The following is a 27,054-nucleotide window of genomic DNA, read 5'->3' as shown; positions in this document are numbered from 1 at the left end:
TTGATAGTTTAGTGCACCATGCTTAAACGGCTTAGAATCGTGACTTCAAAGACGTTTTGAACTTCATGGACCATATGAGATGTTCCAGGAGTTGAAGTTAATATTTCAAGTAAATACTCGAGTTGAGAGATATGAAGTCTCCAACAAGTTCTATAGCTAAAAGATGGAGGATAATAGCTCAAGCAGTGAGCATGTGCTCAGATTGTCTGGGTACTACAATCGCTTGAATCAAGTGGGAGTTAATCTTCCAGATAAAATAGTGATTGACAGAATTATCTAGTCACTATCACCAAGTTAGTAGAACTTCGTGATGAATTATAATATGCAAGGGATAACGGAAATGATTCCCAAGCTCTTCATGATGCTGAAATTGATGAAGGTAGAAATCAAGAAAAGCATCAAGTGTTGATGGTAAACAAAATCACTAGTTTTAAGTAAAGGGACAAAGCGAAGAAAGGGGAACTTCAAGAAGAACAGCAAACAAGTTGTTGCTCAAGTGAAAAAAACCAAGTCTGGACCTAATCCTGAAACTGAGTGCTTCTACTGCAAAGGGACTGGTCATTGGAAGCGGAACTACCCAAGTAATTGGCGGATAAGAAGGATGGCAAAGTGAACAAAGGTATATTTGATATACATGTTTGTGTACTTTACTAATGTTTTTAGCAACCCCTTAGTATTTGATACTAGCTCAGTTGCTAAGAATAGTAACTCGAAACGCGAGTTGCAGAATGAACAGAGACTAGTTAAGGGTGAAGTGACGATGTGTATTGGAAATGGTTCCAAGATTGATATGATCATCATTTGTAACATCCCAAATTTTCAATTTGGAATGTTATACAATAGATCATCATTGCATATCACATTTTAATTGCATTTTGGTTGATCCTAAAAATTCTACGCAACTCAAGGACCCTCGGAGAGAGTTGGGGATTTCGTTATTTTCATATTTGAGTTTTCTCAAATTTTGAAAATAGGATCATTTGATTTTATTTATTTTATCTTCAATTATTTCTATCATCCAAATATGAGAGAGGGAATAAAATGACTTTCCCAAAACAAAGAAATATTGAGGATTTCATAATAAAATCAAATAAGATTTTATTTCGGTTTTATTTGCTATTTTATTTGAATTTAGGAAAAATGCGCGTTTTTTAAAATTGCATTTAGGCCCCAAATAAATGTTCATCCTGTGCGGCTTGATTTTAGAAGGCGGGGAAAATTTATTTTGGGATTTTTAGAGTCTGTTTAGTATTCCTTTTGTTTTTTCTTTTGAGCGTAATTATTTAAAAAACGCCCTAACCGACCTACGGGCCGTATCCGGCCCGGACTCCTCGGGGGGGGGGGGGGGGGGGGGGGCTTTATATACCGCGACCCCGGGCCGAGGCAGCCCAGAGCCGCGCCGAGCCGCCCCAAACCCTAAGCACCGCCGCCACCGTCGCTGCCCGCCGCCGACGAGGTTGGCCGCTGCCGCCATTTTTTAGAAAAACCGTTCGGTTTTTCGGTCGGTTTTTTTCGAATTTTTTAGATCCTTTTTTTATAGATCAGTTTTTTTGGTTTAGTTAATTAGCGAGCGTTCGCTCGTTCGTTCATTTTAACGAACGCGTTCATCGTTTAGATCCAGGTAACGAGCGTTCGTTCGTTAATCTGGTCGTCGTTTTTCTTTTTCTCGGATTAAATCCGTGATTTTTCTGATCTCGATTTCTGATCCAATTTTCATTCTAGTATAACTTTTCGCTCGTTTATCGGAATCAGGCGATTCAAGCGCCTGGAGTTTCGTATCGAAACCCTCTTTAACCAACACAAACAAGTTTTTGCCCATGTAAAATTTGACCTAGATCCAGAATAGTAAACGAAGCATGTTTCTTTTGTCGTTTGTCTTTCGTTGCTTCGTTCGATTTGATTCTTTTTGCCAACCTGAGTTCTTAAGTTGAACTTTCTGGTTAGATCTCTTATTTGAGTTTTACTTGTGCATTAGTTGAGTACTTATTGTATGCTTGTTTGTTTGCGATAGAGTACCCGAAGTGCGCTGCTTGCTACTTCGAATCGCTAGGTTTTGCGGATCATCAGCAAGGCAAGTAACACTTTGATCATACCTCCTACTACTCGGTTTTTATTGCATTAGATCAACCCTCACACATTGCATGATTAGGATCTAATTAAATTGTGGGTTTGGGAAGTAGTTGAGGTAGTACCTATTACCTGTTTATTATCAAACCTTTGGGAGTTACTTCTACGTTTGCTTATTATGCCATGTTATGCTACTAGACGTGGATTGGGTGAGTGAAATCCATGATATATGTGAGTTTGTTAAATTAATGGTTTATGTAAGGTGGCAGCTTAAATACACATATGGGTGGATTGAGGCACCTGGGTATTCCAGCGATTGCCTGTTTTTCTTTTGGACCGCCACCCAGACTCAAAGGGATCATGAGATTATTCATGCTAGAAACTTCCGTGTGCAGCCACAAGCTACTATGGGCTCTAGCATAGTTGACTAAGTTGTGCGAACTCTTACAGTGGTAGACTAGCAGATGTAGGGGAAAGTAGGTGTAACGGTCTACCCGATCGTAAGGTGCTAGCGCTTCTGAAAGACTATGTCTCGGTCATCCGTTTCCCAAACACCATGTAGTGCGAGAATCCCAACGGAGGAGATCGAGTCTTGTGGGGAAAAGTGCGCAAACCTCTGCAGAGTGTATAAACTAATCGTGGTTAGCCGTGTCCCCGGTTATGGACATCTTGAGTATCTGGTACTTGGATTATCATGTGAATCTCATCATGTTACTCTAATTAATTCTGTTGAGGTTTTAATGTTGATGTTTAATTGGGATTGAGAGCGTGTCTACACTCTCAATGTTTAGCAACCACCATGATAATTAAATAAAATTTATTCCTTTGCAGTAGGGAAAAATTGGCTTTACGCAAAACTGTAACCATAGAGCTTTCCACCAGCCAAATATGCATATAGAATAGCCTTATTCTTTCATTGTTCTCTATGTGTTACATTGCCAGCATATTCCATGTGCTGACCCGTTTCGGGCTGCAACGTTCATGTTGCAGACTTTTCAGACGACAAGTGAGGTGTTTTTAGGTCGTGGTTCTATACTCAGTGATGCCGTTGGAGTTGATGGACTCACTTATCTTCCAAGCTCCGCTGTTATCGTTATTAGATGGCCTTAAGCCATATTTATTGTAATAAGTTCTCTTTTGAGACATTCGATGTAATAAGTGTGTGATTGCTACTCTGTTATAAATCCTTCAAGTACTGTGTGGTGTCAGCATTACTGATCCAGGGATGACACCGGAGCACAGAGATTGGACCATTTGAGGTCTGGTCGCTACAAGATGGTATCAGAGCACACGCTGACTGTAGGACACGACCACTAAGCTAAAGCCCTAGATCACTACTCACTCTTCTCATTCTGACTCGTCATCTTTTCTACTCTTTAGGATGGCGGATGCAAGGAATAAGTTCACGCAACCGGATGAAGATACACCCTTTGGACGTCAGTTGAAGGAAGTCACTAGATATCTGAATATAGGAGTACCAAGCTTCATCGGGACTTACAACACCACTTTACCTGAAGAAGAGCGCTGGATGATTCAAGTTCAAGTTTCAGGAAGGACATTCATGCTAGTCACTGAGCCCATAGAGTTTTCTTTTGATGCACCAACTTGGAGTCTAGGAAAGAGCATGGCAGCTCACATCGCCATGGGACACATTGGAGAAGTTTACCGTAATGATCTCAAGGATACTATCTACCAGATTTGTGGGCGCCGAGATGAGCACTGGGAGATGATCAGCACCAGGAAGGATAGATCAATTGTAGCTTTTATCCAGGAGTTAAACCAACATATTCGACGTCAGGAGAACCAGATGTGTGCCGACATGATAGATCTGAAGAAGGCAAGGACAATAATCAAGGAACTGGAGGAAGAACTCAAGGCTACACGTGAAGATTATGAAGAGGAAATCGAAGTACTAGTGGATAAGAATGCCGACCTAACAATGAAGCTAGCAATATTCATGGGAGGCCCTACACCAGTAGAAGAAGACGAAGAACCCAAGGAGATTCGCCCGGAAGACTACATCATCATCGTTGACACCGACTCGGATCCAGATGATAGCGATGATGACTATGTTGATGAAACTGGAGCAGATATCATGGAGTCTGCAACCGAAGAATATTTCTAGTAGACCACCCCAACAGTAGTAGTATTCCACCATGTAAATATAGTAGTCCGAGCACTTTTGCGATAGTTAGACCGATTGTATGCCCTTGTTTGATTGAATGAAGTGAATTGTTTGTTTTTGCCTCATGTGCATATGGGTAGTGTTTTCTCTCTAGACCCCTCTCTATTCTTAAATCTCATCTTTTCTAAACCCTCAAATGCCTCCGAGACGTGACCCCGGATTTACCTTCCCGCCGGAGCTCACCCAGTTGATCCAGCAGCAGAACACATTGATGCAGTTGCTAGTCCAGAATCAGAATCAGGGGAACAACAACAACAACAACCCACCACCACCACCACCACCTGTTGATCACTTAGCCCGTTTTCTTAGGCTGAATCAGCCGGTGTTTTCCAGTAGCACCGAGCCGATAGTAGCAGATGATTGGCTCCGCAAGACAGCAAGGGAGTTGACCACAGTAGGATGCACAGATGTGGAAAAGGTGAAGTTTACCGCACATTAGCTTGAAGGACCCGCGGCATCATGGTGGGAGAATTTCACAGCCACTTTCCCTATCGACACTGTCACATGGGACCAGTTCCAGCAGGCTTTCCGTACTGGCCATGTTGCTATGGCCATGAAGAAGCGAGAGTTTCGCAACTTGCGCCAAGGAGGACGGACAGTTGGCCAGTATGTGGAGGACTTTAGTAAGCTAGCACATTATGCCCCAGATGACGTTGCTACGGATGCAGCTAAGCAGGAGAAGTTTTTGGAAGGACTGAATGATGAGTTGAGCATGCAGTTGATGGTAGCAACCTTCAACAACTACCAGGAGTTGGTAGATCAAGCTCTTATGATTGAAGGGAAGCAACAGCAGATTGAGAATCGCAAGAGGAAGTATGGACAAGGGAAGTACAATTCTGGAGCTCAGCAGAAGCCATGTTTTACCCCTAGACCGGGAGGACATTTTCAGCATACCCATGGAGGAGGTAGCTCGCACAATCATAATGGCCCCAAGAATGGTAATGGGAATGGAGGAAGCAACGGCCAGAACCGCACCAACCCATCGACCCCAGCCAAGAGAGACCTGAGCCAAGTCACTTGCTTCAAGTGCCAGAAAACCGGACATTATGCCAATGAATGTCCTGAATCTCAGAATGGAAATGGCAATGGAAGCTCTGGGAAGAAGCCGAACCCTTTCAACAGGGGACAGGTGAACCACGTTAACGTGGAGGAGGTTGAAGAGCAGCCGGATGTAGTAATCGGTAAGTTTTTGGTTAAGTCATTTACTGCACTCGTTCTTTTCGATACTGGTGCATCACATTCATACATATCAAGGGGATTTATGGATAAGTATAACCTGCCCACCAAAGTTCTTAGAACACCTATGCTAGTAAGCTCACCAGGAGCGGAGTATATGGCTAGTAAGGGATGTTTTCAAGTGCCATTGAGTACAGGTAGGCATGTGTTTCCCATGGATTTAATCATTTTGGAATCACAAGGTTTGGATGTAATTCTGGGTATGGATTGGCTGTCGATGTATGGGGGAAACATCGATTGCGCCAGTAGGTCAATTTTGCTTACCACCCCAGAAGGAAGAAGGATCAAGTATGTATCCCGGCATGTGCCGAAGAGGACTCAAGTAAATTCGTTAACTGGAGTTGTGCAGGAGGAAGTACCAGTAGTGAAGGATTTCCCTAATGTATTTCCAGAAGAGTTGCCAGGCATGCCACCGGATAGAGATATTGAGTTTTTGATTGAACTTTTGCCAGGCACAGGGCCAATATCTAAGAGACCATATGGGATGCCCGCAAAGGATTTGGAAGAGATTAAGAAGCAGATTAAGGAGTTACTGGATAAAAGTTATATTCGCCCAAGTTCTTCGCCTTGGGGATCGCCAGTACTTCTAGTGGAGAAGAAGGATGGATCGTTAAGGATGGTTGTTGATTATCGAGGATTGAATGAAGTAACCATCAAGAATAAGTACCCACTACCGATGATCAATGATCTGTTTGATTGATTGCAAGGAGCTAAGGTATTTTCCAAGATCGATCTGCGATCAGGATACCATCAGTTGAAGATTCGAGAACAGGATATACCAAAGACAACTTTTACCACTAGGTATGGGCTGTACGAGTATATTGTTATGTCATTTGGTCTGACTAACGCACCCGCATATTTTATGAACATGATGAACAAAGTATTTATGGAGTTTTTGGATAAGTTCGTCGTAGTGTTCATTGATGATATTCTGGTTTACTTGAAGAATGAAGAGGAGCATAAGGAGCATTTGCATTTGGTACTTGGTAAGCTCAGAGAACATCAGTTATACGCCAAGTTTAGCAAATGTGAGTTTTGGTTGAAGGAAGTTGGATTTCTCGGACACGTTATATCCGGGGAAGGTATAGCAGTGGACCCCACCAAGGTTGACACGGTGACAAGTTGGGAAGCGCCAACCACAGTTGGAGAGATCCGGAGTTTTCTTGGACTTGCAGGATACTACCGGAGATTCATTGAAAATTTCTCGAAGATTGCAAAGCCTATGACGGAGTTGTTGAAGAAGGATACCAAGTTCAAATGGACTGAAGAGTGTGAGGCTAGTTTCCAAGAGTTGAAGAAACATTTGGTTACATCACCAGTGTTGATTTTTCCAGATCAGACCAAGAATTATGAGGTGTATTGTGACGCTTCATGTCGAGGAATTGGAGCAGTGCTTATGCAGGAAGGAAGAGTTGTTTCCTATGCCTCACGACAGCTTAAGCCTCATGAGTTAAATTATGCCACGCATGATTTGGAGTTAGCAGCCGTAGTGCATGCATTGAAGACTTGGAGACACTTTCTCATTGGAAACCATTGTGAGGTGTACACGGATCACAAGAGTTTGAAGTATATTTTCACGTAGAAGGAGTTGAATCTTAGGTAAAGGAGATGGTTGGAGCTCATCAAGGATTATGATATGAGATTGCATTACCATCCCGGAAAGGCTAACGTAGTAGCTGACGCGTTGAGCCGTAAAAGCCATGTCAACACCTTAATGACGGGAGATTTACCAAGGGAGTTAGCCGAGAATCTTCGTGAGCTATGTTTGGAGATAGTCCTGAGAGGCTATGTAGCAGCATTGGAGATTCAGTCTACTTTGATGGGTAAGATCAGAGAAGCTCAAAAGACTGACAAGGAGATCGCTTCTATTAAGGAGAAAATGAGCAAGGGAAAAGCTAAAGGATTTCGTGAGGATGAGCATCATACCTTATGGTTTGAAGGCCGTGTTTATGTTCCTAATGATTCAGAGATCAGGAAGTTGATTCTGCAAGAGGCCCATGATTCACCATATTCGATTCACCCAGGAAATACCAAGATGTATTTGGATTTGAAGGATACTTTCTGGTGGACCGGAATGAAGAAGGATATTGCGGAGTATGTGGCAGTTTGTGATGTATGTCAAAGAGTAAAGGCAGGGCATCAGAAGCCAGCAGGATTGCTACAGCCATTGCCAATACCCGAATGGAAGTGGGATAAGTTAGGCATGGATTTTATTACAGGATTTCCCAAAACTCGTTCAGGCTATGACTCAATTTGGGTTGTAGTCGATCGTTTGACAAAGGTAGCTCATTTCATTCCAGTGAAGACCACCTATACTAGTGCCAAGTTGGCAAAGATATACATGACCAGGATCGTATGTCTGCATGGAGTTCCAAGGAGCATTGTATCAGATAGAGGAACCCAATTTACCTCAAAGTTTTGGAATCAGGTGCATGAAACTTTTGGTACCAGGCTAGAGTTTAGTATGGCTTTCCATCCGCAGACAGATGGACAGACCAAGAGAGTCAATCGGATTTTAGAGGATATGCTGAGAGCTTGTGCGCTAGATTACGGATCTAGTTGGGACGAGAATTTGCCATACGCATAGTTCTCTCATAACAACAGTTATCAATCCAGTTTGAAGATGGCCCCTTTCGAAGCCTTGTACGGAAGGAGGTGCAGGACCCCATTGTCGTGGGATGAAGTTGGAGACCGCCAGTTGTTTGGACCGGATCTGATTAAGGAGTCTGAACAGAAGGTGAAATTGATTCGCGATAGGCTCAAGGTAGCCCAGTCCAGGCAGAAGAGCTACGCGGATTCGAAACGCAAGGAGACAGTTTACGAAGTCGAAGACCGAGTTTATCTTCGAGTATCTCCACTTCGAGGAGTTAAGCATTTTGGAGTTAAGGCAAAGTTAGCACCACGTTTTGTAGGACCATACAAAGTTTTGGAGCGTATGGGAGAAGTAGCCTACAAGTTGGAATTGCCCGAAGGATTGTCAGGAGTTCACGACGTGTTCCACGTTTCCCACTTGAAGAAGTGCCACGCGGAGATGGCTGATATACCGCTGAGAGACACGGTACCGCTGGAAGCGATTCAGTTGGACAATGGTTTGACCTATGAGGAGAAACCAGTCAAGATTCTTGAGTATGCCAGCCGAGTTACCCGCAGCAAGGTTATCAAGTTTTGCAAAGTTCAATGGAGCCACCACACGAAGGGTGAAGCCACCTAGGAACGAGAGGAAGATCTGTTGAAGGACCACCCTCACCTATTTTCTAGCCAACCCGAATCTCGAGGGCGAGATTCATTTTAAGGAGGGTAGGTTTGTAACATCCCAAATTTTTAATTTGGAATGTTATACAATAGATCATCATTGCATATCATATTTTATTTGCATTTTGGTTGATTCTAGAAATTCTACGCAACTCAAGGACCCTCGGAGAGAGTTGGGGATTTCGTTATTTTCATATTTGAGTTTTCTCAAATTTTGAAAATAGGATCATTTGATTTTATTTATTTTATCTTCAATTATTTCTATCATCCAAATATGAGAGGGAATAAAATGACTTCCCCAAAACAAAGAAATATTGAGGATTTAATAATAAAATCAAATAATATTTTATTTCGGTTTTATTTGTTATTTTATTTGAATTTAGGAAAAATGCGCGTTTTTAAAAATTGCATTTAGGCCCCAAATAAATGTTCATCCTGTGCGGCTTGATTTTAGAAGCCAGGAAAAATTTATTTCGGGATTTTTGGAGTCCGTTTAATATTCCTTTTGTTTTTTTTCTGAGCGTAATTATTTAAAAAAACGCCCGAACTAACCTAAGGGCCGTATCCGGCCCGGACTCCTCCAGGGGCGGGGGCTTTATATACCACGACCCCGGGCCGAGGCAGCCAAGAGCCGCGCCGAGCCGCCCCAAACCCTGAGCGCCGCCACCGCCGCTGCTCGCCGTCGCCGCCGTTTTTTTAGAAAAACCGTTCGGTTTTTTCGTCGGTTTTTTTTGGTTTTTTTGGATCCGTTTTTTTCGATAGATCGGTTTTTTCGGTTTAGTTAATTAGCGAGCGTTCGCTCGTTCGTTCGTTTTAACGAACGCGTTCATTGTTTAGATCCAGATAATGAACGTTCATTCGTTAATCTGTTCTTCGTTTTTCTTTTTCTCAGATTAAATCCGCGATTTTTCTGATCGCGATTTCTGATCCGATTTTCATTCCAGTATAACTTTTTGCTCGTTTATCGGAATCAGGCGATTCAAGCACCTAGAGTTTCGTCTCGAAACCCTCTTTCCGTTTAACCAACTCAAACAAGTGTTTGCCCATGTAAAATTTGACCTAGATCCATAATAGTAAATGAAGCCTGTTTCTTTTATCGTTGGTCTTTCATTGCTTCGTTCGATTTGATTCTTTTTGCCAACCGGAGTTCTTAAGTTGAACTTTCTGGTTAGATCTCTTATTTGAGTTTTACTTGTGCATTAGTTGAGTACTTATTGTATGCTTGTTTGTTTGCGATAGAGTACTGGAGTGCGCCGCTTGCTACTTCAAATCACTTTGTTTTGCGGATCATCAGCAAGGCAAGTAACACTTTGATCATACCTCCTACTACCCAGTTTTTATTGCATTAGATCAACCCTCACACATTGCATGATTAGGATCTAATTAAATTGTGGGTTTGGGAAGTAGTTGAGGTAGTACCTATTACCTGTTTATTATCAAACCTTTGGGAGTTACTTCTACGTTTGCTTATTATGCCATGCTATGCTAGTAGACGTGGATTGGGTGAGTGAAATCCATGATAGATGTGAGTTTGTTAAATTAATGGTTTATCTAAGGTGGCAACTTAAATACACATATGGGTGGATTGAGGCACCTGGGTATTCCAGCGATTGCCTGTTTTTCTTTTGGACCGCCACCCAGGCTCAAAGGGATCATGAGATTATTCATGCTAGAAACTTCCGTGTGCAGCCACAAGCTACTATGGGCTCTAGCATAGTTGACTAAGTTGTGCGAACTCTTACAGTGGTAGACTAGCAGATGTAGGGGAAAGTAGGTGTAACGGTCTACCCGATCGTAAGGTGCTAGCGCTTCTGAAAGACTATGTCTCGGTCATCCGTTTCTCAAACACCATGTAGTGCGAGAATCCCAACGGAGGAGATCGAGTCTTGTGGGGAAAAGTGCGCAAACCTCTACAAAGTGTATAAACTAATCATGGTTAGCCGTGTCCCCGGTTATGGACATCTTGAGTAACTAGTACTTGGATTATCATGTGAATCTCATCATGTTACTCTAATTAATTTTGTTGAGGTTTTAATGTTGATGTTTAATTGGGATTGAGAGCGTGTCTACACTCTCAATGTTTAACAACCACCATGATAGTTAAATAAAATTTATTCCTTTGCAGTAGGGAAAAATTGGCTTTATGTAAAATTATAACCATAGAGCTTTCCACCAGCCAAATATGCATATAGAATAGCCTTATTCTTTCATTGTTCTCTATGTGTTACATTGCCAGCATATTCCATGTGCTGACCCGTTTCGGGCTGCAACGTTCATGTTGCAGACTTTTCAGACGACGAGTAAGGTGTTTTTAGGTCGTGGTTCTATACTCAGTGATGCCGTTCGAGTTGATGGACTCACTTATCTTCCAAGCCTTTCGTTGTTATCGTTATTAGACGGCCTTAAGCCATATTTATTGTAATAAGTTCTCTTTTGAGACACTCAATGTAATAAGTGTGTGATTGCTACTCTGTTATAAGTCCTTCAAGTACTGTGTGGTGTCAGCATTACTGATCCAGGGATGACACCGAAGCACAAAGATTGGACCGTTTGAGGTCTGGTCGCTACATCATCGCACACTCCCTATACTTTCGGGATTAGTGGTAAACCTAAAATAAATGTTATTTAGTGTTTGCGTTGAGCATGAATATGATTGGATCATGTTTATTGCAATACGGTTATTCATGTAAGTTAGAGAGTAATTGTTGTTCTGTTTACATGAATAAAACCTTCTATGGTCCTATACCCAATGAAAATAGTTTGTTGGATCTCGATCGTGGTGATACACATTTTTATAGTATTGAAGCCAAAAGATGCAAAGTTAATAATGATAGTGCAGCTTATTTATGGCACTGTCGGTTAGGTCATATTGGTGTAAAGCGCATGAAGAAAATCCATGCTGATGGGCTTTTGGAATCACTTGATTATGAATCAGTTGATGCTTGCGAACCATGCCTCATGGGCAAGATGACTAAGACTCCGTTCTCCAGAACAATGGAGCAAGCAAGAGATTTGTTGGAAATCATACATACTAATGTATGTGGTCTGATGAATATTGAGGCTCGCGGCAAGTATCATTATTTTCTGATCTTCACAGATGATTTGAGCAGATATGAGTATATCTACTTGATGAAACATTAGTCTGAAACATTTGAAAAGTTCAAAGAATTTCAGAGTGAAGTTGAAAATCATCGTAACAAGAAAATAAAGTTTCTACGATCTGATCGTGGAGGAGAATATTTGAGTTACGAGTTTGGTCTACATTTAAAACAATGCGGAATAGTTTCGCAACTCACGCCACCCGAAATACCACAACGTAATGGTGTGTCCGAACGTCGTAATCGTACTTTACTAGATATGGTGCGATCTATGATGTCTCTTACTGATTTACCACTATCGTTTTGGGGTTATGCATTAGAGACAACTGCATTCACATTAAAAAGGGCACCATCTAAATCCATTGAGACGACACCGTATGAACTATGGTTTAGCAGGAAACCTAAGCTGTCGTTTCTTAAAGTTTGGGGTTGCAATGCTTATGTGAAAAAGTTTCATCTTGATAAGCTCAAACCCAAGTCGGAGAAGTGCATCTTCATAGGATACCCAAAAGTAACTGCTGGGTACACCTTCTATCACAGATCCGAAGGCAAGATATTCATTTCTGAGAATGGATCCTTTCTAGAGAAGGAGTTTCTCTCGAAAGAAGTGAGTGGAAGGAAAGTATAATTTGATGAGGTAATTGTACCTGCTCCCTTATTGGAAAGTAGTTCATCACAGAAATATGTTCCTGTGACTACTACACCAATTAGTGAGGAAGCTAATGATGATGATCATGTAACTTCAGATCAAGTTACTACCGAACCTCATAGGTAAACCAGAGTGGTATGGTAATCCTGTTCCGGAGGTCATGTTACTTGACCATGACGAGCCTACGAACTATGAGGAAGCGATGATGAGCCCAGATTCCGCAAAATGGCTTGAGGCCATGAAATCTGAGATGGGATCCATGTATGAGAACAAAGTGTGGACTTTGGTTGACTTTCCCGTTGATCGGCAAGCCATGGAAAATAAATGGATCTTCAAGAGGAAGACGGACGCTGATAGTAGTGTTACTATCTACAAAGCTAGAACTGCCGCAAAAAGGTTTTCGACAAGTTCAAGGTGTTGACTACGATGAGAGTTTCTCACTCGTATCTATGCTTAAGTCTGTCCGAATCATGTTAGCAATTGCCACATTTTATGAAATCTGGCAAATGGATAAACAAAACTACATTCCTTAATGGATTTATTAAAGAAGAGTTGTATATGATGCAACAAGAAAGTTTTGTCAATCCTAAAGGTGCTAACAAAATATGCAAGCTCCAGCGATCCATCTATGGACTGGTGCAAGCATCTCGGAGTTGGAATGTGCGCTTTGATAAGTTGATCAAAGCATATAGTTTTATACAGACTTGCGGTGAAGCCTGTATTTTCAAGAAAGTGAGTGGGAGCACTACAACATTTCTGATAAGTATATGTGAATGACATATTGTTGATTGGAGATAATGTAGAATTATTCTGCAAAGCATAAAGGAATGTTTGAAAGGAGTTTTTCAAAGAAAGACCTCGGTGAAGCTGCTTACATATTGAGCATCAAGATCTATAGAGATAGATCAAGATGCTTGATAAGTTTTTCAATGAGTACATACCTTGACAAGATTTTGAAGTAGTTCAAAATGGAACAGTCAAAGAAGGAGTTCTTGCCTGTGTTACAAGGTGTGAAGTTGAGTAAGACTCAAAACCCGACCACGGCAGACGATAGAGAGAGAATGAAAGTCATTCCCTATGCCTCGGCCATAGGTTCTATAAAGTATGCCATGCTGTGTACCAGACCTATTGTATACCCTGCCCTGAGTTTGGCAAGGGAGTACAATAGTGATCTAGGAGTAGATCACTGGACATTGGTCAAAATTATCCTTAGTGGAATAAGGATATGTTTCTCGATTATGGAGGTGACAAAAGGTTCTTCGTAAAGGGTTACATCGGTGCAAGTTTTGACACTGATCCAGATGACTCAAAGTCTCAATCTGGATACATATTGAAAGTGGGCGCAATTAGCTAGAGTAGCTCCGTGCAGAGCATTGTTGACATAGAAATTTGCAAAAATACATACGGATCTGAATGTGGCGGACCCATTGACTAAACTTCCCTCACAAGCAAAACATGATCACACCTTAGTACTCTTTGGGTATTAATTACATAGCGATGTGAACTAGATTATTGACTCTATTAAACCCTTTGGGTGTTGGTCACATGACGATGTGAACTATGGGTGTTAATCACATGGTAATGTGAACTATTGATGTTAAATCACATGGCGATGTGAACTAGATTATTGACTCTAGTGCAAGTGGGAGACTGAAGGAAATATGCCCTAGAGGCAATAATAAAGTTATTATTTATTTCCTTATATCATGATAAATGTTTATTATTCATGCTAGAATTGTATTAACAGGAAACATAATACATGTGTGAATATATAGACAAACAGTATGTCACTAGTATGCCTCTACTTGACTAGATCGTTGAATCAAAGATGGTTAAGTTTCCTAGCCATAGACATGAGTTGTCATTTGATTAACGGGGTCATATCATTAGATAATGATGTGATTGACTTGACCCATTCCGTTAGCATAGCACTTGATCGTTTAGTTTGTTGCTATTGCTTTCTTCATGACTTATACATGTTCCTATGACTATGAGATTATGCAACTCCCGTTTATCGGAGGAACACTTTGTGTGCTACCAAACGTCACAACGTAACTAGGTGATTATAAAGGTGCACTACAGATGTCTCCGAAGGTACTTGTTGAGTTGGCATATTTTGAGATTAGGATTTGTCACTCCGATTGTCGGAGAGGTATCTCTGGGCCCACTCGGTAATGCACATCACTATAAGCCTTGCAAGCATTGCAACTAATGAGTTAGTTGCGGGATGATGTATTACGGAACGATTAAAGAGACTTGCCGGTAATGAGATTGAACTAGGTATTGATATACCGACGATCGAATCTCGGGCAAGTAACATACCGATGACAAAGGGAACAACGTATGTTGTTATGCGGTTTGACCGATAAAGATCTTCATAGAATATGTAGGAGCCAATATGAGCATCCAGGTTCCGCTATTGGTTATTGACAGGAGATGTGTCTTGTTCATGTCTACATAGTTCTCAAACACGTAGGGTCCGCACGCTTAAAGTTCGATGACGGTTATATTATGAGTTTATATGTTTTGATGTACCGAAGGAGTTTGGAGTCCCGGATGAGATCGGGGACATGACGAGGAGTCTCGAAATGGTCGAGACGTAAAGATCGATATATTGGACGACTATATTCGGACATCGGAAAGGTTCCGAGTGATTCGGGTATTTTCGGGAGTACCGGGGAGTTACGGGAACTCGTATTGGGCCTTAATGGGCCATACGGGAAAGGAAAGAAAGGCCTCAAAGGGTGGCCGCACCCCTCCCCATGGGCTGGTCCGAATTGGACTAGGGAGGGGGGCTCCCCCTTCCTTCCTTCTCCTTTTCCCTTCCCTTTCCTTCCCTCCTACTCCTACTACTTGGAAGGGCTCCTAGTTCTACTAGGAAAGGGGGAATCCTACTCCCGGTGGGACTAGGACTCCCCTAGGGCGCGCCATAGAGAGGGTCGGCCCTCCCCCTCCTCCACTCCTTTATATACGGGGGCAGGGGGCACCCCAAAGACACAACAATTGATCTATTAATCTCTTAGTCGTGTGCGGTGCCCCCCTCCACCATAATCCACCTCGATCATATCGTAGCGGTGCTTAGGCGAAGCCCTGCGTCGGTAGAACATCATCATCGTCATCACGCCGTCATGCTGACGAAACTCTCCCTCAACACTCGGCTGGACCGGAGTTCGAGGGACGTCATCAAGTTGAACGTGTGCAGAACTCGGAGGTGCTGTGCGTTCGGTACTTGATCGGTTGAATCGTGAAGACGTACGACTACATCAACCGCGTTGTGCTAACGCTTCCGCTTTCGGTCTACGAGGGTACGTGGACAACACTCTCCCCTCTCGTTGCTATGCATCACCATGATCTTGCATGTGCGTAGGAAATTTTTGAAATTACTACGTTCCCCAACATCTTGTGCTAGCTCTTTTATGATGAAGACTATTGAATTCAAATGGGATTTATTGGAAAGAATTAAACACAACTCCGAAGATTGGGACCTCGACAATGGTAAGGAGTCAGGTATGACACCTAGTTTTGATTGTGTTAAATCTTTTATGGATACCGATATTTTTCGTAAATTTAGCACTAAATATGGACTTGACTCTGAAATAGTAGCTTCTTTCTGTGAATCTTTTGCTGCTTATGTTGATCTCCCCAAGGAGAAGTGGTTTAAATATCATCCTCCCATAGAAGTAAAAGTAGTTGCACCTATTAAAGTTGAAGAAAAGACTATTACTTATAATGATCCTATTGTTCCTACTTCTTATGTTGAGAAACCACCTTTCCCTGTTAGGATAAAGGATCATGCTAAAGCTTCAACTATCGTTTGTAAAAGCAATATTAAAACATATACACCTTCTGAGCAAGTTAAAGTTGAACCTAATATTGCTATTGTTAAAGATCTCTTGTCTGATAATATAGATGGGCATGTTATTTATTTCTGTAATGAATCTGCTAGAATTACTAAACCCCTTGATACATATAAACCTAGACCTGTGGTAGGCATGCCTGTTATTTCTGTTAAAATAGGAGATCATTGTTATCATGTCTTATGTGATATGGGTGCTAGTGCTAGTGCAATACCTATTGACTTATACAAAGAAATTATGCATGACATTGCACCCGCTGAATTAGAAGATATTGATGTCACAATTGAACTTGCTAATAGAGATACTATTTCACCAATGGGAATTGTTAGAGATGTTGAAGTCTTGTGTGGGAAAACTAAATATCCTGCTGATTTTCTTGTTCTTGGTTCCGCACAAGATAGTTTTTGTCCCATTATATTTGGTAGACCCTTCTTAAATACTGTTAATGCTACCATAGATTGCAAAAGGGATGTTGTTACTGTCGGTTTAGATGATATGACTCATGAATTTAATTTTTCTAAATTTAGTAGACAACACCGTGAAGAAGAATTACCTAGTAAGGATGAAATTATTGGTCTTGCTTCTATTGGCGTACCTCCTAGTGATCCTTTAGAACAATATTTGCTAGACCATGAAAATGATATGTTTATGAATGAAAGAAGAGAATTAGATGAAGTATTCTTTAAACAGGAACCTATTCTGAAAAACAATTTACCTGTTGAAATCCTAGGGGATCCTCCTCCACCCAAGGGTGATCCCGTGTTTGAGCTTAAACCGTTACCTGATACTCTTAAATATGCTTATCTTGATGAGAAAAAGATATACCTTGTTATTATTAGTGCTAACCTTTCAGAACATGAAGAAGAGAGATTATTACAAACTCTGAAGAAGCACCGTGCTGCTATTGGGTATACTCTTGATGATCTTAAGGGCATTAGTCCCACTCTATGTCAACATAAAATTAATTTTGAAGAAGATGCTGAACCAGTTCGTGATCATCAACGCCGTCTGGATCCTAAAATGAAAGAAGTGGTAAGAAAGGAGATTTATCCCGTTGCTGATAGTAAGTGGGTAAGTCATGTCCATTGTGTCCCTAAGAAGGGAGGTATTATTGTTGTTCCTAATGATAAATATGAATTTATTTCTCAAAGAATTATTACTGGTTATAGGATGGTAATTGATCTCCGCAAATTAAATAAGGCTACTAAAAAAGATCATTACCCCTTACCTTTTATCGATCAAATGCTAGAAAGATTATCCAAACATACACATTTTTTATTTCTAGATGGTTATTCTAATTTCTCTCAAATAACTGTGTCAGCCAAAGATCAATCAAAGACTACTTTTACTTGCCCTTTTGGTACTTTTGCTTATAGACGTATGCCTTTTGGTTTATGTAATGCACCTGCTACCTTTCAAAGATGCATGATGGCTATATTCTTTGACTTTTGTGAAAAGATTTGTGAGGTTTTTATGGACGACTTTTCCGTCTATGGATCTTCTTTTGATGATTGCTTGAGCAATCTTGATCGAGTTTTGTAGAGATGTGAAGAAACTAATCTTGTCTTGAATTGGGAAAAGTGCCACTTTATGGTTAATGAAGGTATTGTCCTGGGGCATAAAGTTTCTGAAAGAGGTATTGAAGTTGATAAAGCCAAGGATGATGCTATTGAAAAGATGCCATGTCCCAAGGACATCAAAGGTATAAGAAGTTTCCTTGGTCATGCCGGTTTTTATAGGAGGTTCATTAAGTACTTCTCAAAAATCTCTCGGCCTCTGACTAATTTATTACAAAAAGATATACCATTTGCCTTTGATGATGATTGTGTAGAAGCATTTGAAATACTTAAGAAAGCATTGATCTCTGCACCCATTGTTCAGCCACCTGATTGGAATTTACCCTTTGAAATTATGTGCGATGCTAGTGATTATGCTGTAGGTGTTGTTCTAGGACAAAGAGTTGATAAGAAACTAAATGTTATTCAATATGCTAGTAAAACTCTAGACAATGCTCAAAGAAATTATGCTACTACTGGAAAAGAATTCTTAGTAGTTGTATTTGCTTGTGATAAGTTTAGACCTTATATTGTTGATTCTAAAGTAACTATTCACACTGATCATGCTGCTATCAAATATCTTATGGAAAATAAAGATGCTAAACCTAGACTGATTAGATGGGTTCTCTTGCTTCAATAATTTGATTTACATATTGTTGATAGAAAAGGAGCTGAGAACCCCGTTGCAGACAACTTGTCTAGGCTAGAAAATGTGCTTGATGACCCACTACCTATTGATGATAGCTTTCTTGATGAGAAATTAAATGTCACAAATACTTCTCATACTGCTCCATAGTATGCTGACTATGCTAATTACATTGTTGCTAAGTTTATACCACCTAGTTTCACATACCAGCAAAAGAAAAAGTTCTTCTATGATTTGAGGCATTACTTTTGGGATGACCCACATCTTTATAAAGAAGGAGTAGATGGTGTTATTAGATGTTGCGTACCTGAGCATGAACAGGAACAGATCCTACGCAAGTGTCACTCCGAAGCTTATGGAGGACACCATGCTGGAGATAGAACTGCACATAAGGTACTGCAATCTGATTTTTATTGGCCTACTCTCTTCAAGGATGCCCGTAAGTTTGTCTTATCTTGTGATGAATGTCAAAGAATTGGTAATATTAGTAGACGTCAAGAAATGCCTATGAATTATTCACTTGTTATTGAATCATTTGATGTTTGGGGCTTTGACTATATGGGACCTTTTCCTTCCTCTAATGGTTATACACATATTTTAGTTGTTGTTGATTACGTTACTAAGTGTGTAGAAGCTATTCCAACTAGTAGTGTTGATCATAACACTTCTATTAAAATGCTTAAAGAAGTTATTTTTCCAAGGTTTGGAGTCCCTAGATATTTAATGACTGATTGTGGTTCACATTTTATTCATGGTGCTTTCCGTAAAATGCTTGCTAAATATGATGTTAATCATAGAATTGCATCTCCTTATCACCCTCAGTCTAGTGGTCAAGTAGAATTGAGTAATAGAGAACTCAAATTAATTTTGCAAAAGACTGTTAATAGGTCCAGAAAGAATTGGTCCAACACTACTGGAATCAGCTAATTTGCCATCTGCCAGCTCTTTGCCGTCTGCTAGCTGATGGCAAAGAAGCTCTTTGCCATCAGCTACCAAAGCAGACCAAGATCTGGCGGACGGCCAAGCTCTGCCGTCCGCCAGATCTGCCGTCTGCCAGCTGACGGCAAAGAATCTTTGCCGTCTACCAGCTGACGGCAAAGAATCTTTGCCGTCAGCTGGCGGATGGCAAAGAGAGAGGTGGCCCCCACCCCCCGCCCGTTTGGGAAACACTTAACGGCCCACCTCTTTGCCGTCTGCCAGCAGACGGCAAAGAGGCAAAAGGCGGACGGCAAAGAGGGGCGGACGGCAAAGAGGCAGTACCTAACGGCCCGTATGCCCCCCGCCCCTCTCTGTTCTCTCCTCGCCCCACTTCCCACCCGGCCCACTGCCGCCGCCTCTCGCCCCCGCGCCGCCCCGTCGCCCCCGCCTCCCCGGGCCCCGGCCCCGCCGCCCCGGCGCCCCGGCCGCCCGCGCCCCCGCCCCGGGCCCCCCCGCCGCCCCAGGCCGCCCCGGCGCCCCCGGCCAGCTCCTCCACCGCCCCGCCCCCCTCCTCCACCGGCCCTGCCCCAGGTGAGCTCCCTCCTTTTTTCTGTTTTTTTCTTTTCTAGTTTTAGTTTAGATTTAGTTTTAGGTTTAGTTTTAGTTTAGTTTTAGGTTTAGATTTAGTTTTTTCCTTTTTTTCTGTTTTATTAGTTTTAGGTTTATGTTTAATTTAGATTTAGTTTTAGTTTTAGTTTTAGGTTTAGTTTAGTTTGAGGAAAGAAGAAGAAGAAGAGAAAAAGAGGAGAGGAGGAGAAGAAGAAGAGGAAAAAGGAAAGGAAGAAGAAGAAGAGGAGGAGGAGAAGAAAAAAGAAGAAGAGGAAGAAGAAGAAGAAAAAAGAGGAGAGGAGGAGAAGAAGAAAAGGAAAAAGGAAAGAAGAAGAAGAAGAAGAAGAAGAAGAAGAAGAAGAAGAAGAAGGAAGAAAAGGAAGAAAAGGAAGAATAGGAAGAAGAAGAAAAGGAAAAAAGAGGAAAAAAACCCGACCCGACACGGCACCCCGACCCGACACGGCACCCCAACCCCGACCCGGCACCCCGACACCGACAGGACACCCCGACCACCGACACCTCCCGAAAAGGTGTTCTTTGGCCTTCCAGAGGCCGACGGGGTCATATATTTGTGAATTATTAGTTAGGTCATATATTTTTCGATTTTGTTATGAAAAACATCATATATAATTGTGTTGATCGTGTAGTTTTAAATGTGCAGTTGTTTCATCGCTGCGAGGTTTGGTGTTCGACGACCTCGCCGTGCGTTTGACGAGCTCTGCCCCTTCGTTCGTGGGTGAGCACAAATGACAAGTCCTCCTCCCCCATTAATTATTTGATCTATTCCGATGAAACCTGATAGCTAGCTATATATGTGTCTTGAATCATCAGTATGCGTAACCAATATGTGTCTCCCGTTCGAAAGCGTCATAGTTATAAATATGCATGCATTTGCATATTTATAACCTTGATTCTTTCGAATTGTCCAACGCTATCCATGGACAGCCCGAGTATGTGTAGATTGGGTTCGTTTTTCCATATGCTTTGCTCCGGATCCGACGCATATATTTCGTCAGTGCCTCCCCTGTTGTTCTCCGGGTACACATCCTCTCTGTTTATTGCAGAGACATGTATCAGGAGAACAGCGGGGAGGTGCTACCGAAATTTTGCGTCGGATCCGGAGCATAGCATGGGAAAATATACCCAATCTACACATACACGGGTGGGATTAGGACCTATCATTACCTATTAGAGTGTAGGTTGCATGGACGTAATAAAATTGACAAAGTAGATCAACTGATGAATACATACATGGTGAATTACATATATAATTGTTGTGTGTCCAGTAGCTCTAAAAGTCAAGATGAGTGACCGTGCTTGGATGTATACCGGTCACACTGGTCAGAACAAATGGAGCGCTGAATGGTTCACAAAAACTAAGGGGTTTGTGCAAGCCGCATTTGCAAATGGCCAAAAGAAAACCTGGTGCCCCTGTTTCCGGTGCGGCAATTGGGAAAAGAAGACAGAGGCTGAAATGGGCAAACACCTGCAGAAGAGTGGTTTTACGCCCGATTATACGGTGTGGACATTTCATGGTGAGTCTGCCCAACGTGACCGAGCTGAGGTGGATCGTCGTCGCACCGACGAGCATGGTACCGGGATGGAAAACATGGTGCAAGGCTATGATGATGCTCGGGATTCGGACGAGAAGATGGAGGAATCTGCAAAGGCCTTCAATGAAATGTTGGAGTCTTCGAAACGTCCGCTCCACAAGCACACTGAGCTTTGTCAGTTGGATGCCATCTCACAAGTAATGGCTCTGAAGGCTCAGTTCAACTTGGGCAGAGAATGCTATGACGCAATTATGACAGTATTTGGACGCTTTCTACCCAAAGGCCATGTAATGCCTGCAAACCTGTACCAGTCGGACAAAATCCTCCGTGCACTGAAGATGCCCTATGAGAAGATACATGCCTGTGAGAAAGGATGTGCCTTATTTAGGCTTGACTATGCGGACTTGAACTATTGTCCCATTTGCAAGTCTTCCAGGTATATTGTGGTAGACAACGGTATGGGTGAGAAGACACAGACCAAAATCCCCGTTAGTGTTCTTCGGTATATGCCAATCGTACCAAGACTTCAACGTCTTTTCATGGTCGAAGAGACGGCCAGACAGATGACATGGCACAAAACAGGCAAAAGAACCGAACTAGATGCAGATGGGAATCTGATGATGGTACACACATCGGATGGTGTTGCGTGGAAAAGGTTTGATGAATTACATGCTGACAAAGCGGCAGATCCGAGGCATCCTCGAGTCGGCATCAGCATGGATGGGTTCAGTGTGTTTGGTATGACGGCAGCCCAATACAGTTGTTGGCCCGTATTTGTCTTTCCACTCAATCTCCCCCCCGGACAGATTATGTAAAGAAAGAACATTTTCCTGACGTTGATAATTCCAGGACCCAACTATCCGGGCAAAAATATGAATGTGTACATGCAGCCGCTTAAGGACGAATTGCAAGAAGCCTGGGATAATGGGTTCAAGACATACGACGCCTTTAGCAAACGGAACTTCATAATGCATGTCTGGTACATGTACTTGACGCATGACTTGCCGGCGTATGCGCTATTCGTTGGCTGGTGTGTGCATGGAAGGTTCCCGTGCCCCACATGCAAGGGAGCTCTTGAGTTTCGTTGGCTTCAGGCCGGTCGCAAGTTTTCTTGCTTCGACATGCATAGACAGTTCCTGGATCCTCGCCATATGTTCAGGAAAGACAAGAAGAACTTCATCAGGGGTAGAGTTGTCAAAAACTCTGCACCACCTGCATTGACAGGCCAACAGACCCTGGATCAGTTAAACGCTCTCGAGCCAGATCCACAACGTCCAGGGTACTTCAAGGGGTATAATACTAAGCATGCGTGGACTCACAAAACATGCTTATGGGATCTGCCTTACTTCAAAGACCTCCTTTGCCCACACAACATCGACGTGATGCACACTGAGAAGAATATCGCCGAGGCACTTTTTGGTACATTGTTCGGCATAGATGGGAAGTCAAAGGATAATACTAAGGCTAGAGTCGATCTGGAGGCGCTATGTGATAGGCCGTTACAACACATGAAAGAACCGAAAGGAAAGCAGAACTGGACGAAGCCAAAGGCATGGTTCAATCTTGGAAGGCCAGCTATGAGGGAAATTCTCTTGTGGGTGCAACAGCAGTTGATGTTCCCCGATGGGTATGCAGCGAATCTAAAGAGGGGAGCGAATCTTGATAAACTAAAGATATTTGGTCTCAAGAGTCATGATTGGCACATATGGATTGAGCGGGTAATGCCGGTGATGTTGCGTGGCTTCATCCCTGAGGATGAATGGCTAGTACTGGAAGAACTCAGCTATTTCTTCCGTGTTCTTTGTGCGAAAGAACTATCGCCTGGCGTGCTAGAAGAAATGGAAGAGTTGGCGCCGGAGTTGATCTGCAAGTTAGAGAAGATCTTTCCACCAGGCTTCTTTAATCCAATGCAGCATTTGATTTTGCATCTCCCGACCGAGGCAAGATTGGGGGGGCCCGTGCAAAATCGTTGGTGCTACCCAACTGAGAGGATGCAGAAGACGCTTCGAGAAAAATGTAAAAATAAACGTAGAATTGAAGCATCGATGGCTGAGGCATTCATCACAGAGGAGGCGGCAAACTTCATAACAGCGCACTACGAAGCCAAAAATCGTCATTTACATAATCCGAAGCCTCGGTACAATGCTGACGAGCCTAAAAAGGGTGGATCCAACCTCAGCCTATTCAAAGGGAATCTCGCACCAGCTAGTGTTTCACATCCAGTATCTTTGGATAACGAAGAATGGCGGACCATTTCGTTGTATATCTTCAACAACCTGATAGAAGTGCGGCCGTACATCGAGTAAGTTCTCGGTACATTGTTTCGCAACTTCTATTTCCTTTGAACTACTCTTATTCTTGGATATGTCATACAGTCGATACGTCACCATATTCTTGTATGGAGCGGAGATCCAAAAGGATTCCATCGAAGAGTATGAGCTTCTCGCAAAGCAAGGAGGTGGCTATCCCGGTTTCATCTCTTGGTTCAAACAAACGGTAATTTCTATTAGACAATTTCATATCATTCGCTAATTTGTGCATAATGCAACAATCCTTTCATATTAAACTTGTAGGCTAATTCAGAGTCTATGGACGCCGAATTGAGACAAGTCGCTAATGGTTTTGACTATAAGGTCCGTTCATTTGACAAGTACGACATCAACGGGTATCGCTTTCGTACCTATGGCAAAGAGCTATCTATGGCCGACCGAAAGTCAACAAATTGTTGTGTATCTGCTATCGGCGAAGGAGGTACCGAGTATTATGGGAGAGTTGAAGCAATTTATGAACTTCTGTTCTATGGTGAAAATCCACCGAATGTCGTAGTCTTCAAATGTTATTGGTTTCAGCCGAAGGAGACTAGAAGGACTCATGAGCATGTAGGGCTAGTTGAAATCAACCAAAGCACTCATTTATATGTTCCTGATGTCTATATTATGGCTCAACAGGCGACCCAAGTATTCTATCTACCGTGGGCCTGCCAAACTAATCCAAATCTGAAAGGTTGGGATGTCGTTTATGAAGTGCCGCCACGTGCTAGACTTTCTCCCCCAAAGGAAGAGGATTATGAACCTCACATTAACCCAGACACATATGAAGGAGAATTCTTCCAAGAGACACGTCTTTCCAAAAAGCGTTTCAAGAACCGCTATACTTCACCCCAAAACATTGAAATAAACAGCGACAATGAATCCGACATCACCCCAGAGGAGGAACAAGAAGAGCCGGAACAAGAAGAGGTTACTGCTGCGGATGACCTGTCAATGCTTGACCGATTACGTCAAGGTGGCCTTGCACATGTTGATGCCAATGAACCCTATGAGCCCGTCATTGATTATAGTGATGATGATGATTATGCATTTATTGATGATACTGATCGAGATTATTAGTAGTGTCAGGTATTACATTTTTTTTATGTTGTACTTGATGATGATACACTTAAGTGATACACATATTATTATTCATGTCGGTCTTTTTTTATGTTGTACTAATTTCGTTTACTGTTTGTCATGGCAGGTGTTGAAAGATGGTGGGCGCTGGTCGGGAGCGTGGTCTGAGGTCTTCCATTCCAGACGCACCTCTCCGCCGAGCGTTGCTTGACAGTATGGCCACACCGCCGGGCCCTTCTTCGTCGACCGCGGTGCCCAGCAGGGGACGAGCTCGAGGTAGGAAGAGAGGAGGTGGGGCACGTGGTCGTGGGAGAGGAGGTAGGGCTACGGCGCCTTCCTCGCCGCCACCCCCGGCTGTTTCACCCGAGCACGTGACTGCTAGGGTGGACTCGTCCAAGGAGGAGGCTACACGGACTCCGGTCCACGAGCCTCCGGTCCACGGGTCTTGGGCCCACGAGCCTCGGGTCGACTGGCCTTCGGCCCACGAGAGTTCGTCCCACGTGACCCCGGAGGAGCACACGTCCGGATGGGGTACCTGGTCGGATCAGCCCGAGGAGCCGAGTGGCCATGCTGATGATGGTGGGGAGCCGATTGATCTTGAGGAGGAGGGGGGCACCGTCTACCAGCGTGGTGCTACACGGCTCCCGTCCGTGCCGGTGACCCGCGAGCAGAGGTGGTTGATTTTCCCTGATGGGGAGAGGTACGTAAGTGCATTTAATATTTTTGTACCTTGTGCATTCACGTTTTTTCAAATAACTAATGTGTTGGCCTTGTCATGCTGCAGGGGTTGGGACCACCATCATAGTGTCCGCCGGCCCAACTCCGTCCTTGGAGTTCTTTGCCGGCAAAACTTCCCGGGGTTTGTCACGTTGCCTGGTGAGGGTCGGCTTCCAGAGCTTGGATTGAGCTGGGAGCACTACGTGGCTGCCCCGGCCCCGCCGGATGAGATTATCGACGGTGTCGTGTGCGACACGAGGGCAGACATGGTGATCAGAAAGTTTTGGGTAATTTCTCCTTTACACATTTAAAAATCTTCAACTAGCTAGTTATTAATTGTACTAATCAATATTGTCTCATTTGATTGCAGACATTCTACAGGTGTGAGGAGGGATACGAGGAGGACGCGGCACATGTTATCGAGAACGTCTGCAAGCGCCTACTCCAGAACTTACGGGACGAGGCTCGGGTGCAGGCTGTTCGAGACTACTACGCCTTGCGTGGTATCAAGAAGACCAAGACGGCGTGCCGCGATAAGTTCCTGAGTAAGGAGTAGTACATGAAGGTAATTCTTAAGGCCTTCTCTACTTAAGTTCCTTCATTTAGTAATTCTTAGTCGTAGCGCTCAAGTTTCTATTTGCCAACTTAGGCGCCTCCGAGATGGTGTGCGGATCGGATGGATTGTTGGGAGGTGTTGGTCGATGAGTGGTGCTCTCCACAATGGCTAGCCCTCCACAACGAGGCCAAGGACAAACGTGCCCAAATGGAAGGTGTGCCACACCATCAAGGCAGCTCCAACTTATATCAGTTCGGGCGCAACTGGGTATGTGGTTTGCTTCATGATTCATGCAATTCATTCATCATGCTAGCTTGAGCCCTTTAATTACTAATTTTCATTGTTTCTCTCTTTCAGGCACGCTACAATAAGGCGGATAAGGTGCCAGAGGTGTACGACCTGTATGCCATGGCCCACACTGCCTCTTTCAAGAAAGTCAAGGCTTTCTCTCAGTCTGACCTCGATGATGCAAACAACTTCACCAACATCTCCTCCCACAACAAGCTCGTGAGATATAGAGATGAGGGGAAGGCGAGGAAAGGGGAGGACTTTAACCCGAGCCAGGGTCCCATTGATCCAGAGCTGTTGATGATATCTAGTGGCGGGAGGTCCCATGGCTCCATAGCCATTGGAGATGGACTTATCCGTTGTCCTAGCACTCTCCCGGAGATCAAGGCGCGCCAGTCGAGCTCCGCTCCTGAGATAAGGCCTCGTGAACGGCCAGTGCAACTCACCATCAAGGTTAGTGATACGTACTCAGTTATCT

The sequence above is a fragment of the Triticum urartu genome, chromosome 3 (genome assembly GCF_003073215.2).
Source record: "Triticum urartu cultivar G1812 chromosome 3, Tu2.1, whole genome shotgun sequence".
In the NCBI taxonomy this organism is placed as follows: domain Eukaryota; kingdom Viridiplantae; phylum Streptophyta; class Magnoliopsida; order Poales; family Poaceae; genus Triticum; species Triticum urartu.
This window is presented reverse-complemented; position numbering follows the sequence as displayed.